Source organism: Lonchura striata, chromosome 4 (genome assembly GCF_046129695.1).
Source record: "Lonchura striata isolate bLonStr1 chromosome 4, bLonStr1.mat, whole genome shotgun sequence".
NCBI lineage: Eukaryota > Metazoa > Chordata > Aves > Passeriformes > Estrildidae > Lonchura > Lonchura striata.
In genome coordinates this window covers 30,973,842-30,986,979 of record NC_134606.1, presented here as the reverse complement: position 1 = coordinate 30,986,979, position 13,138 = coordinate 30,973,842, and the positions used below count along the sequence as shown (strand labels likewise).

At 36.6% G+C, this 13,138-nt stretch overlaps 1 protein-coding gene across 1 annotated transcript in view; it reads right to left on the bottom strand.

Moving 5' to 3' along the window:
* The window catches only part of MTNR1A (melatonin receptor 1A), a 50,109-nt gene that overhangs the window by 34,073 nt on the left and 2,898 nt on the right, over positions 1 to 13,138 (bottom strand). The window lies entirely within an intron of this gene.

Below are 13,138 nucleotides of genomic sequence, written 5' to 3'. Positions count from 1 at the left end.
GAAAAGGGAAAAAAAAAAAAAAAAGCAAACATCCCCTAATGTTTATCTTCATTTTATCACCTCATCCAAAAACATCTGTGCAACTTCAGTTGTGTCAGTGCATGATTATAAAAAACCATGTAATTACATGAATAATTTCATTTTTTGAAGGTGTATTGGACATATTCATTGAGTATTCATATTCACTGAGTTTTGTAAGCAAAAGGAATTTATAATAAAGGATGTTTGGAGAAAAAAAAAATCAAGTGTTTCAAAGTTATTTATGCATCATACAAGGTACATTTACAGAATTTCAAACGCTGCATAAAAATTGTTTAAAAATGTATGGGAAGATCAAGACTAATTTGCATATTGACAGACTCATAAAACACTAACAAAAGAGCACAGAGAGTATAAAACTTGAAGTTCAGAAATTAATATGTGCAATGATATAGCACAGAATTACAGAATATACTGAGTTGAAAGGGACCCACAAGGATCATTGAGTCCAACTCCTGGCCTCACACAGGATAACAGTCTGCACTCTGTAAAAAGCCACAAGTCTTGAAGTAATGGGTCACAAATGTGGGAAATAAAATCACAATTTCCCATATTCAAAACTGATGACTTACCCCAAACACAAATTCACAAATCTCTGCCTCACCTCAAAAGTACTACAGAATAAACAGCATATAAGGCTTGGGATTTGGAGAAACTTAGTATCCTTCACAATATTTAGAGGTTCTCTCTAGCTTTTTAAAGTGACTGAAGTCAACATGCTGCATTATTATGGATACTCACTTTACAGAGATAATAGGTTTCACTCAGGTAAGACAGCCTGACACTGTCTTACCTGACACATGTAAGATGTGAAAGGTGAAATGACCTTAGTAAAGCAACAGTCCAGAATAAGGACAGTTCTTAATACTTTCTCTCAAAAAGTGTTACAGCAACACTGAAATTGAAAAGCTTCCTTTTTGCTATACCTAAATATGCTAAACTAGGCATGGTCATAGCATGCATCCATCACTCAAATAAATCTCATTATGCAGCACCTGAAATTCCTTGAGAAGTTGGGGGCATTGTATTGATCTTGAAGATCCTAACAGAACGATTAAGAAACAAGAAGAGTCCATACATATGACTAAAGCAAAATTTAAGATTACATGATCAAATAGGTGATGCAAACAAATTAACTGTTCTGAAGAAAACAAAAAGGACATTTTTAAAAATACTCCACTAAAAAGTTCATTCTAGAAACACAATATAAATATTTTTAAAATTATTTTTGGGAAAAAAAATCGAAGTGGATTAGTGCAACACTGACAAAAGAACCAAGAGACTAATTCAGGGACACCACAGGCATCCATGCAATAGCTAAACACAGGACACAAATTCAGAGAGAATATGAGGAGACACTGAAGAGAATGAGTAACAAAACAGAAAGATTATAAAATTGGGGATGTAGTAAAAGAAATTAAATGCATTAACTATATGTTCATTCTATAAAAACCACGCTGGAAGAGAAGCTGCAGTTATGGTCTGTTACAAGGCTTCTTTATGGCACAGAGGTGCTATGGATGATCCTTTCTGCAGTTATTTAGGATAAAGAACTTTGGCAGTCATACTGGGACAAAAGACTGTTCCAGAATGAAGCTGAGAAGCAGATTCAGTAGCAGAACCATAATGCTACATACAAGCCACTATCACCCGAACAGTGAAGACCAAAAATGGCTCAGAAACTGGGCTTTTACAATATTACAACAGTAGATGTAACAGGAGACAGTTGTAAAATAAGAAGGAAATTCATTCTCAGCTGATAAGAAATTACTTAGCAGTGCAAATGCCTCAAAAAATGTCAACAATCATATAACAGTATGGGTTCAAATAAAGCAGACTGATGTCAATTCCAGATAGTATTTCATTTTCTTGGAAAATGCTTCCCAACTACTAGAATTCTGAAAATAATCACGTGGTTGTAAAATTTTGTTCCATACATAGAAAGGCCTTACTCTTATTATATTGTTACATACTTCTGCCACCTTTTTTGGTGTCAATGGTTTGCACAATGCATACACTACTACAGCTTGAAAGGCTTTATAGCGTTATCAGGGAAAAATCAGTTTAGACCCAAGCAATAGTTAACTGTATCAGTAAAAGTTACTAGTGACAGGAAAAACATAAAGTGATTTTTTTCTGGATTCCCAAAACTAGAAAATAGGAATTTCAGATTCAAAATTATTCTACCATTTACTTCACTGGGACTAATTTCAAAATTCCTATTAATTCCCTTCTATTAATTCCCTTCTCCATAGCCCCTCCTCTCTGAACAGTGCCAGCACACCATGAAATTTTGAAGGCACTAAAAGAAGCCATCTGTCTGGACAATTAACAAAGCATTAGGTACTGGTTTAAAGAGCTTGACTCCAAAGAGATTGTCCAGTGGCCATAATCCTAACAAAAAGTTGAACAGCAAGAATCAACAAATACTTACCAGTAAATCCTAAATGCTACATTTCAGATTGTTCAACTCTTCCTCCAACTTAGTAAAAAATTTCTGTCTTTGGAAATTGTTTTGACTGAAGTTGCATTGTTGCTGTACTTTCTTCCAGATACTACTAATAGTAGACATTAACTGGAATGCTATCAAGCCTACCTGTACATGTACAAAAGACTTCATATCTGAACATTCCTGGTGTTTCACAGTGCAAACTGAAGTCATTTGATGTAGATGCAGAATATATGAAGTAACAAAGTGTAATTTTTAAAGTCATTGTTTCCTAAACATAGTCATAGTTTAAAATGAAACATGGTTTGATATAGGAATTACATGTGGAAAAAAATTGTCTAGGGACCGCAACAAGCAATAGAAGACAATGGATTTATATTTTCTACACTGATAGCCTGAAAATCATGACATAAAGCAAGATCTATGAGAATATAAAATGAAATGTACTGAATTATAAGCTTTGGCTGGGAACAAATATAGAAAAATATTCATGACAGATAGAAGAAAAAAAAGGACAGTCCTAAAAGCAAAAATCTCAGGGAGAACAAGACAGAAGTGACATGTGTGCAAGTGCTCAGAAATTTAGTATTCAACATATGGACAGAGATTGAAATATGAAGGTCACATCTGAACTTTGAGAATGGATATGGAGTCACTGAAGACTACAGAGGACTGGGAAGATGGTTCTGGAAGACAGTAAGGCAAAAGGGCAACTGATGCCCTTTCATTAGGATTTCAGTAGAATATTTTTTTAAGTCTGCTCCTCCAAAGGAGCAAAATTAACAGCATTGGAGAGACTGCTACCACTTGTTGAAGAGTTGGAAACACAACCTTAAGCTGCTTAACACTCCAGAGAAAAAAAGGGCAAGAAAAAGGACAAAATTAACTGCCTACTTGTACATATTATATAGACCTTTAGGGCATGCTGAATAAACATGCTGTTTTGTTTTACTTATGAGCAACAAAATGTTTCATTATCCCTGCCAGATAATGATCAAGTAGAAGAACTGAATCAAATGTATTTCCTTAAGAGTGCAATCTAAGATGATCAGAGACCTGGTGGAAGCAAGACGTTGCAAACAAAAGCCAAGACCCTTCTGAAAAGCCTCTTTGCAACATGGTTTATGATGGCATCTAGATCCATGAACATCCACTTCGCAGATGGTGCAGAGGTATTCTTGAGCAGATGTACTGTTCTGCACGGTGGCCAAGAATAATTCCAAGTTGGAGCTAAAAACTAAGTTGAATAATTAAGTTCATGGCAAATAAGTCAGGGTACTTATCAACTATATCAATACTTAGCAACTATATATACTTATCAAATGACACTAACAACAAAAGACTCATCCTGAAATATTCTGGATTCTGAAGGGTCTCATTGCTTTTCCAGAAGCAAGAGAAATTAAAGCATACAAGAACAGCACCATTTTGAGGCTGTTGGCTGAATGGCACCCTGTGGACTGCAATCACCTCGAAAGAATGTGAGTTTGCAGTGAGGCCTTTTCTGTTCACCAGGAGCACCTTAATTACTGCAGCTGCAATCACTGCGTGTGGGGTGGGGCTTTTAATCCTCAGAGCAGCCTCTGTTAAAACAGACTCCAGCCCCGAGCAGTCATCCAGGTACCCATGCAGAGAGTAGAACCTTACTTCTAATAACCATCTCAGTAATTACACCTGTGAGAGGAAGGCTGTGTTTAGGATTACAGATTTACGAGTGCCCTACTATAGCTGACATATTAATCCAATTTTTCCCGTTACACTGCATTCCTAATTTGTCAGCTCATATGACTCTTTTCTTACCTCAGTATAGGCTCAGAGTTTCTGAACATAGAAGACAAAACAATTTTACTTTACAGATGATAATCAGTCACTTATTTCCAGTCTACTAAAAAGTCAACATTTTGTGTTTCTATAAAAAAGTATTTGATCACATACTGCATTTGCACTTATCAAATGAATATGTAAAAATCTTCCAACAAAATAAATCCTTAAAATAATGCTGCAAATATATCTTCAGAATAGGTATTAGCTTGAATGAAACATACTGGAGCTTCCTCGCAATGTTACTACTGAAAATTTAATTTACTTTATTGGAATACCTGAATAAGAGAGTAGACCAAAAATAACACAAGCAAATCCATTCTTTGAAATTTATTTGCAAGATAAGCAAGTTTCTTGTTTTTAAGTAAAGTAAGCAAATATTCTGTCCAGTCATCACAACAAATGATCAGCAATTCAAAAGACAGAAACAGGTGAAATCTCTGTGAAATCTGAATTTCATCAAGAAAGTTTTCTGAGTAAATACGGGGAGAGGAGATAATATGAATACCTATATAAGCAAAAGATCTTAGAAATCAATTCACTGCTTTGGTGATAGTTACATCTGCACTAGAAAGACATGCTCAGGCAGCTTTACCCCAGGAAACATTCTGGCAGCAAAGGCCTGCCACTGCAATAGCTTGAGAAAAGGAAAACAAAACACCCACTAGCAATGAAAAAAGCTTGCAATGAAAAGATGCGTCACTCTTGGAACAGATGGGACATCCCAGTACAAAACAAGCACCAACAACAAGCAGACTGCAAGTTCTACACCCACTAGGCATAGAATAAGGTGTACAAGATAAGTTTAAGTAACCTATTGGTTACTAAGTTACTTAAACTTACCTTGTACACCTTATTTTTTTCCACATTCATACTTCTGCATGTCCACATTTGTAAGATTCAGCCACACCTTTAGGTCACGTTGCAGGTAAGAATAGCTACAAGTGGTATTAGCAAGGTACAAGTGCAAGATTTGCACAACTGTATAATCTCCCCTAGGTTGTCACAAATTATGCATTAGAAATTCTTACCAAGAATAATTACAAAAGCAGCACTTCATTTAAAATGATAGTATTCCTAATGACCCTAAAAATTCTGCAGCATCTCAGAATTCTGTTTTTACAAAGAGTATAAATATCAGCTTTGACACAACATGTAAAGGGGACCATGAGGGAGAGACTCAAGTCAACAGCAACTCTAAAATAAGAGCTTTTCGGAAAAAAACTGACATCCACACTCAGTGGAAAAATGTAAGGGAAAAAAACCCAAAAGAAAACAAAATATTCAGCAGCAAACAATTTAGCAGAAAAAGTGAAAAGTTGTTCTTCAATACAGGAGTGGTCATCTTCATGCCATCCTTGGCACAATACCCAGTGGGTATGGATCATCCGAAGTGCAAATGTATGATGAGCAGAAGCATGTCAAATTCATGCAGAAATAACTGAACAAAACTGGATATGTAAATAAAAAATACTTTTGGAGATTGCCTACAAAGGAGACGAGTATTATGCAACAAAAAGTAAGAAAATCAAGGCAGTTTCCCACCAACCAACAAAATGTTCATAGTCATTATCAGGCACTGCAGTAGTGGGATAAACTGAAGGGGCAAGAGAAAAAGGAATCAAAACATCTGCAAAAAACAATATGTACTCAAATTTGGAAGTGAAAACACAAAAGGACCAATTATTTGCCAAAAAATTGTTCAAAAACCTTTGCTGCAAAAGCAAGAAAATCTAACTGCATTTTGAGCTCTGTATTAGATATTTAATACATGCTAAGACACAAATTGCTGTCTTCTCCATACTTACCAGTATACAGAGATGAAACACACTTTTACTGAGCTTGATGAGGATTACTTTGTTAACTCTGCAGTCCTGAAAGTCTGCATCCACAACAGTTAGAATGAGCTTGGCCAATGAAGATTATGTGTACATGATACGAATAGAAAAAATCCCACGGGAAGCTGTCTCAATAACCATGAATTAAAACACACCGAAATTCTTCTAATTTACCCCAAGAACTAAAGCCACCACCTGTGTCTAGATGCAGCAAAGGTAAAGATTACTGTCCTCTCTACCCTCAGAAATGCTAAATATTGTTCTCCTGTGAATGAGAGACTAACTTCTGGAGTGTCTATATCCACAAGCAATACACAGAAGTATGAGTTATATGCCAGCAGATGTTGCAGTAGGAATAAAAAAGGTTAAATGAAAAGGCCCTTTCTGCAAAAACCACCAAATTAGAGGAAATATTTCTGCATGTATCTCTAAATTCATGAACGCAAACTACACAAAATTAAGCAACTATTGGTTTGAATAACTTCTGCAACATGGTAAAAATCAGTAGGATTTACATGTCCTTTAATATAAATGTGGTTCTGTACATACCCAAGACAAGACACCACCAATACTATGAAAATCTTTAGCAACAGATGTTGGAATGTGTTACTTCATCAGGAACGGAGAGTAAGATGGGTTTATAAGCACTGAAGAGATTCTCAACAGTACAGTTCTTCAGACAAGGGGAAAAAAAGACAAACTGAAAAGTTAGTGGTCAGAGACAGCCAGACTGAGAAATTTCCAAAGGAATATCATACATATATGACATAATTCACAACAGAAATACCCATCTATATAGTAAGGCTAGAGCAGCAAATCACCAGTTTACTCTGATTAATGAATGTAATAAAGAACACTGAGTTCCTAGAAAGTAGAAAAGGACAAATATATCAAGAATATACTTGTGTGATCTGACCAGACAACTCTAGTACAACTGTCTTTGTCCTAAGAAATAATTCCCATTTGTAACCCTACAAAGGACAGCATTGCAGAAGCAATCATTGGTGGTCTCTTGTGTTTTCTTTATTCCCAAGTGTGTTCTTGAAGCATCAACTTCCAGACTTAATAGCTTGCATACCTACTATATATGAAATTTTAAGTGGCTTCCTACAATGCACCCACCTAAGGATATACAGGTCAGGCACTTATGACCCTTGTCTTTACTCAACTTTATTACAACACTATCAGTGAGCCAACAAAAAGCCTATTCCAGCCCCAGTGTTTTCTGCTTACTGCACTTGGGGTTTAAGGCTATGGGCAGTAGATCAGCCTTCTTACTCACTGGCAAGTATTGCAGAGATAGAGTGAAATGAAACAGGCACCGACCTTGGTAAGAGATTTGCTACTGATTTCATTAAAAGCAGGATTTATTTCACTTTTAGGGAAGTTATTTCCAGAGATCAGGCACACATCTGGAGATGGTGCTCCCTTGCAAAGTGGAAAGATTATTTTGTAGAAAGACTAACATAATTTGTATCAACCTTTCTTTGACTAGCAAAGCAACAGTCAAGAGGCGATACTCTTATTCTCATTACAGGAATAGCAATGCTATGTAATATTGGTATAACAGCAAAGGCATATAAACTGACACAAAATGCATTCAGGCAATGAGAATCATAGAATGGGTTGGGTTGAAAGGAACCTTAAAGATCATTTAGTTCCAACCCGCTGCTGTGGGCAGGGACACTTTCCACTACACCAGGTTGCTCAAAGCATCATCCAAACTGGCCCTGAACACTTCAAGGAATGCAGCATCCAAAACCTCACTGAGCCACCTTCCAATGTATTAACACATTTTCTGTTGGGGCATGGCAATTCCAAAAGGATTTCTGTGAATACCTACAGCACCTGAAAGTTGTATTTGATGATTGAAAAGGTGCCATTCAGTCCTGTGTTCTAAGAGAGAGCTAATTCAGTGACAGATTCAGGGAAGGTTCAGATGCAATATGGAATAATGGGAATGTGGGGAAGAACCTAGCTTTTAAAAAGTAGATTAAATTATGTGAACCCGCATGTTAGTTGCAGTACATTGCAATACTCAAACTACAGAAGGCAGACCTCATCATTACACTGTCAGAGAGAATCTGGAGACATCTTTAATGTAAATAATTACTATAATTATGACAGGGCATATTAATGTAAAATACACAAACCTTTTTATTTAAAGACTATGAATTCTTCATCCAGAATGAAACAAAAATGCAACTGAAGTAAATTATTAATTTGCATTTATTCAAACTTTGATTCTTCACAATATACAACTTGCATATTTTCAAAGTATTCCTAATAAAAATGTCGCAGCTTAGCTGTACTGGACTCTTTCACCAGTGAAAATGAAAATACTTTTGTCTCCCAAGTACAGATAGGGAGATGAATGTGTCCTTAAAAATCAAGTTAGACTAAGGAGTAGAAAACTGTTTATCAGTCATTCTGGAAAACAGAAACATAAAATGAAACCTGTAGTCACTACTGGGGAAAAAGAAAATTAATAATATTTTTTTTTTTCCCAGAATGCAAAGACCTGGTGAAACTTCTGCATGTTGTGACTGGATATAAATTTTCAAACCTGATCCCTGTATTCATGCCCATTGACCACTTTGGTTCATCTCCACAGAGCTGGCCACTTTGTGTGGCTGAGTAACAAAGTTCTGGCAGCTGCACCACAATCTGAAACAGCTGACTAAAAAACAAGTCACATTGACCTCAATACCAAGCATGGAGCTGACCTCTGTCAGCACAGGGGCAAACAACCTTTACTTGATAACCTCTCCCTGCATACAAATCAGTTTTGCTAACCTTGCATCTGCAGCCAAAACCAAACCCCAAACAAACAACCCCATGGTGAAATTATATAAGCACACCTTATACTTCAACACAATGTGTAGAACACAATGTACACATCGTGCTGAATGGGGTTTCTGTAGGCCTAAATGAAAAAAGTACATATCCAGCCAAACTTTCACAATAAAGGTAGCTGAACAGTCAAGTTTGAAGGTGTTAACTGAAAATATAATTAACCTGAAACCATCCATAAACCTTTCCAGCTGCTTAGTCTGTGTTTGACTAGAGAATTGCAGTGCTTGGTCACACATATAAGTGTTTAAAATTGGCTGCTTCTGTTTTCTCTCATTTTAGAAAACAGGACTTCTTAGGATAGGGTAGAGAGTCCAAATGAAGCATTGAAGGACTTTACAAGAATTCTAGCAATGGAAAAGATGAGTCCTCCACCACCAAGAAAACCCAACCCACCACCCTGCCCAAAACCCAAACAACCAAATTCAAGTTCCCAACTCACACAGGATTCTTTGATATAATCAAGAACTGAATTTTTATGAAGGCCTGTAGCGTAATACCTATTCTTCAAAAAGCATATCTAACTACACAGCCTGATACTGTATTAGGAAATTTATAAAACTAGAAGAATGAACTGACAATTTTTACTTCTTGTGTGCTTCTTCAAGGAAGTGAAGTTTACCTCCTCATTAAAAAAAAACTACAGAACATGAAACTTTTCACACATACTGGTCAGTGACTACCACAAAGCTACTTAGAAGCTACAGAAGTTACTATTTAAATGTTGTAAACAGCTTTGTTGTTTACTTTCAGTTGCTGCTCTATTTGAAAAAAAATTGTAGTATGCTTGTCACTGGAATTTAAGGACAATGGTGAAGTTCATTTGCATATTTTATCTATTTTTAAAAAGTAAGAAGCTAATCAGACCTTTTTTCTGTCATTTAATGCAGAAACCTTGATTATCCCACCTGTCTACCTGTGATTTCAGGAGGGCTAGATTTGGAAAGAACTTTGGATTTGTTTAGTAGCAGCATCTGTATTACAATACCAAGCATTACTTAACTATGCACATTAAATACATGTTCATTTGTTCATGTAATAAGCAAACATTTTTTGCTTTGGTAACAATTTCATTTTCTGCTATCCTGAGGAATTGTTAGTAACACCTGTCCTCCTGAAACAGAGGTCTAATTTGTTTCTCAGGAGCAGAAACGTGGTATTTAAGGCAGCTCAGAGATGTGACTAGATGAAAAACTGCCAACAGCAAGGGAAGCGAGTTCTTATTGACCTTGCCAAACTTAACTGTGATGCCTAGCATTGAATTGACACCACAAGGTTTTTATTGCCCCAGGAAAGCAAGCCTCACCAGAGAAACAGAATGGACATTGCCACACCAGCACTGGATGCCTACTCTTGGTAGCATTTTCTGTCACTTAGACCTGCTGATATCTGACTGCTGGAAAGACATGAAGTGTCCATGTTATGAAAGAAAAGTGGATAGTGTGAAAATAAATAGGAAAGAGATGAGAGCAGAAGTAAATTGGATACTGCTAATGAAAAAACTAAAGATGAAAATAAAGTTTATGAGAAAATGGAAAACTCCTCAAAAATAACCTAACAGGGACACCAAATAGTAGAGCATAGGAGTATCACTGCCCACTGGCAGCAGCTACACTAGAAAAAGTAATGTCTTTAAAAACTTCAAAATGCATAATCTTGCAAAAAGAACAAAAACCTGAGCTTGATGCAGTAAGATTATTAATTATTTGGAATACTCACCTCTACCTTTGGGTCACTAACAGCACAGCACCATTTAAACAAGCCTTTGAAGCAAACCTTTGATTCAGTAAATTATTCAATCAAAACCAGTCTGAGGAACAACTTTATTGAAACTATTTTTATGCTCACTTCTGTTCAACAATTGGCAAAATTCAGCATCTCCTCTAGACTTTTTCCTTCTCCCAAACAGCTTACCATTTTTAATACTGGAAGTTATTAATTTCTGAAATAATGTTCATTGCCATCAACATCTCAGTTTTTATCAGAACCCTGAATTTGTGCTATAACTTGATCTTCTAAGCTCTCTTCCTTGACTCCAGGATTTGTCAGGCTACCCAGAGTCTCTCAGGGCACAAAATGAAGTCCAAGGTTCACCTGTGACAAAAAGAATGATTTCATTAGTCTCAATTCACAAAAAGTTTCATTTATTAGATAAACAATCTTTACTAGAGCATTTAACACTATAATTTCAAAACTAAAAAAGAAAACATCATCAAGAACATAATTTTTCTGAAAAGGCTGATAATATCTCCAATCTGGTTATCAAACTATAGCTCCATTATTTTCAAAATTTTTATTCTAGAAGATGCATTAAAAGAGGAGCACTCTTCAACTAGATTCTTACATTGCTTAAATCAAAACCCAGGGCTAGTTTGAAAAGTCTCCAAAATGAAATTCTTGTTGATAGATTCCCAACCCTAATTCTGCAATGGCTGCAATATTCAGCAAAGAATGAAAAAAAAATCAGAAGTAGCTGTGTTACTTAGTTCTTTCAAGAGTGACTTCACTGATCTGAAGAGATTTTAGAGAGACTACCCTAACTCAATATTGCCCTTGAGTTCATTGTATTCTTTTGAGCACTCACAGAGCTGTCTTCTCAGAACTCTTGGGATCTAAAGCAGGTGAGGCAGATTGAGCATACAAACATTGGGGATTTTTCCCTTTGTCATTGCCATCTCATTCAGAAAAGTAGTTACCACACATAGGTAAGTTTAAGCATGTGTGCAGTCCTAATGAAATGAACAGTATCTTGCTGCCCAGGGCCTCAGGAGTGTCAAACTTCCTCTATGCCTTCTTCACTAGAAACACAGTTTTAGCAACAAAACATTTGGGCCAAGGACGTGGAAAACTAGAAGAAAAGTACAAAACCCCAAATACGCCTAGCACAGAACAGAGATCAGTGAGAAGCAGGTGAATGCAGCTTTCTGCCCTGATTTAGTAGGTGCTGGTTACCAGCTCGGCACCAGTCCCTGGACTATCCCAAGCCATGCCAAGTGCTAGCAGACAGGACAGGCACACAGGAGTGAGGCTGAGCCTGCTGGGCCTCCCTTCCCACACTGGATTCCTTTAGAGGGGGTAGTCAGGGAACCTCTGGACCTCAGCACATGAAGCACCCAGAAAAAAAAGCAACCCGCCAGGCCAAGAGAACACTTTCAAAATGAAGAGAAAGAAGAGCAAGAAGTGTAATACCATTCAAGAAAACTTTCATCATTGACTTTTCGAATGGTCCAGTCCTGCAAACACTGAATACCCAAATCCACCTGTCACCAAAAGAACAGGTGTGCGTTGACATTTTAATGTCACTACCAGAAAACTAATCTCCATAGTCAAGGACTTAGAACTGCTCCCTCAGCTTGTTCTTGATGCATTGTTTTTCTTGGTGTGGGTAACAACAAAGGCATAAGGATACCATCAATCACCAAATTTGTGTGTAGTATTACATAAATCACTTAAATGATCTCCTCGGTTTTCTGAGATATGATGTTGACAGTTTCAAGTAGAAATTCCACTTGTTAAAAGTACTAACAGTTTTTCAATACACCTTCCCTACGGCTAGTTATTGCATCTTCCCAGGGTGGATCTGTTGAATGACCTTATTTCTGATCTATGAATATTTATAAGGGTAAATGAGACAAGGATTTACACAAAACTTCTTTCTAAAATGATCTGCTCTCATTCTTTTTAAAAATTAGCTATTAAAGAAGGCACATCAGTTTAAAGTTCAAGCTGCATGAATATGCTACCAAGATATGGTGTCATTAAAAATCCTTATGCCTTGAATGTTTCCCTTGAACTTTGTTTCAAAGTTAAAAGATTACATATATCATAAACCAAATTCAGTCTTTGTGTAGGTCAGCTTCAAATTGCAGCCATTCCCATCAGGACTGAATTGGTGTCAGGCACCTCTTGGATTACAAGCCACTATAAAAGAATTAACAGACCAGAACTATGAAACTTATTACAAGTCAAGTACATTAAATAAAAGAGGATCCTACCAGTTGCATCATCAGCTTCTGTGTCTAGGAGAGCATCTATTGAAGCCATGCTTGTGCCTATGAAGGAGTCTGTAGTATCAGACACTCCTCGCTTGCTGAGACAAACTTCTTTGAGTTACTGACTTCTCTGCTTTGATCAGTGT